Source organism: Penaeus vannamei, chromosome 40 (genome assembly GCF_042767895.1).
Source record: "Penaeus vannamei isolate JL-2024 chromosome 40, ASM4276789v1, whole genome shotgun sequence".
Classification (NCBI taxonomy): domain Eukaryota; kingdom Metazoa; phylum Arthropoda; class Malacostraca; order Decapoda; family Penaeidae; genus Penaeus; species Penaeus vannamei.
In genome coordinates this window covers 20,086,242-20,088,741 of record NC_091588.1, presented here as the reverse complement: position 1 = coordinate 20,088,741, position 2,500 = coordinate 20,086,242, and positions in this window count along the sequence as shown.

Here is a 2,500-nt window from a genome sequence, read left to right as displayed (position 1 = left end):
GTAATTATTCTCTCAACTCAATTTCTTATTGTTATCGATGATTTAATATTCTATATCCTTGTTGTTTTGATCACTTCTATTGTTAAAGTAAAAACAGATACATAGTCTAAATCCAGTACAAAATTAATCATTATATTATCATTGCTACTTTTGTCTTACCATAATCATTATTATTATCAAATTAGAGATTACTTTGCCATTATCAAAATCATCATCATCGCTATTTTTTTTATCATTAATTGCAGTATTAGTGGCATTTGTTTATCGCCATAATAGTAATTGTAATTATTAAAACAATTGGAATTCATGGATATATAGGTTGTAATGTATTTTATCATCAATAAGAACATTAATAATGATAGGCCTACTTCGTGTTAAATATGCCTGTGTAGCTGATTGACAAGCGACAAGACGATAAATATGATATAGTGTTGAAGAAGAAACATATGGACTAGATTTTATTGTTTCCGGTGTGAATAGATACTGTGTGTACTCTTATGTCCAATATCACTGTCCTTTTCAGCAAAATGAATCTGTGTTTAGGACTGTTTCTATTCAGTCCCTCACTTTCTCTACATTTCTTTTTCTTTCCAATTTTCAATCCCCCCCTTCTATCTCTCTCTGGCTCTTTCACTCTCTCCCCATCTTTTACTGATGTTATAACCATAGTTATTGAGACGATCACTGCTATTATTATTACTATAATTAGAACAACAAAGAAAGAGAAACAGGAAATAATAGGGGAGAGGGAGAGAGAATGGTGTCAAGAATTCAAAGAGAGAGAGAGAGGGGGGGGGGGGGGGAGGCAGAGAAACTCCGGGTACGATTCCCGGCAAAGACGAGTATTATATATATATATATATATATATATATATATATATATATATATATATATATATATATATATATACATTTTTTTAGTTATTTGCAATAGCCATTTACAGAGTAAATATAATGATGCTAATGATAATAATAAAGACAAAAAACAAAACCAATCAGAAAAGTAATGATATAGTGATAAGGATAAACTAACGGCAGTAGAAGTGATGATAATGATTCTAAGAATAATGAGAGTAAGGATGGAGGTAACAAAGGAGATAATTATAAATAAATTGACAATGCGCGCACCCTGCTGATTAAGATAAGCCTACAGCATTGTTATTATTTTTTAATAGCGGATCCGCTGACATCTATTTCTAGGAAAAAGTGAAAATCCCGAATCTTTTATCTTATTTTCCGCAGATATTATGACGTCTGCGAAATAAATAGCAAAAAAATAAATGCAAATCAATTTATCTATGATTCATTGTGTATGGCATCGTTTCTCCCGTCCCCAAAACAAACAAAAAATATATTTGGTGGAAATACCTTACTCTCATGTGTCATGTCATCTCTATTGTCTATCGTGAATATTTTTTATTTTGATTTCCATAATAACAAATTCTGGTTGAAAGAATTCGAAGCCTTCTAGTAAGACAGAATCACCCTTCCTCCAGGTGGGACTGGAACTGAAACATTCCTTGACTTCTGATCTTTGGAAGGGAGGAGGTACGCTTGTCTTATTTTGGAGCTGGGGATTTTTTTTTATATTTTTCCCTCCCGCCGACATTTTATTATCACCAGACTTCCCCTGCTATTCAAGAAAAAAAAAATCATTCTCTCTCTTTATCTATCTACCTATTTTTTTCTTCTCTTCTCATTCTCTCTCTCTCTTATCTTATAATCATTATCATCTTGATTAGTATCAAAATAATTGTGTATAACTAGTATTGTTTTTTATCCTTTAAACAGTTATTACAACCATTATCGTGAAGAGAAACTGGAAAGGAAACCCGAAAAGACTTTTTATATAAGTAAGTACTCATATATCTTTCTATATCATGTTATTGTCAATTCATTAATAATTATCTCCTTTATTACCTCCATCCTTACTCTCATTATTCTTAGAATCATTATCATCACTTCTACTGCCGTTAGTTTATCCTTATCACTATATCATTACTTTTCTGATTGTTTTTGTTTTTTGTCTTTATTATTATCATTAGCATCATTATATTTACTCTTTATCATCTTTATCTCAATAAGGATGGCTATTGCAAATAACTAAAAAAATTATATATATATATATATATATATATATATATATATATATATATATATATATATATATATATATATATATATATATATATATATATATATATATATATATATATATATATATATACTACTCGTCTTTGCCGGGAATCGTACCCGGAGTTTCTCTGCCTCGCCCCCCCCCCTCTCTCTCTCTCTGAATTCCTGACACCATTTTCTCTCCCTCTCCCCTATTTTTTCCTATCTCTCTCTCTCTCTCTCTTTGCTGTTCTAATTATAGTAATAATAATAGCAGTGATCGTCTCAATAACTATGGTTATAACTTCAGTAAAAGATGGGGAGAGAGTGAAACAGCCAGAGAGAGAGAGAAAGGGGGGATTGAAATTTGGAAAGAAAAAGAAAT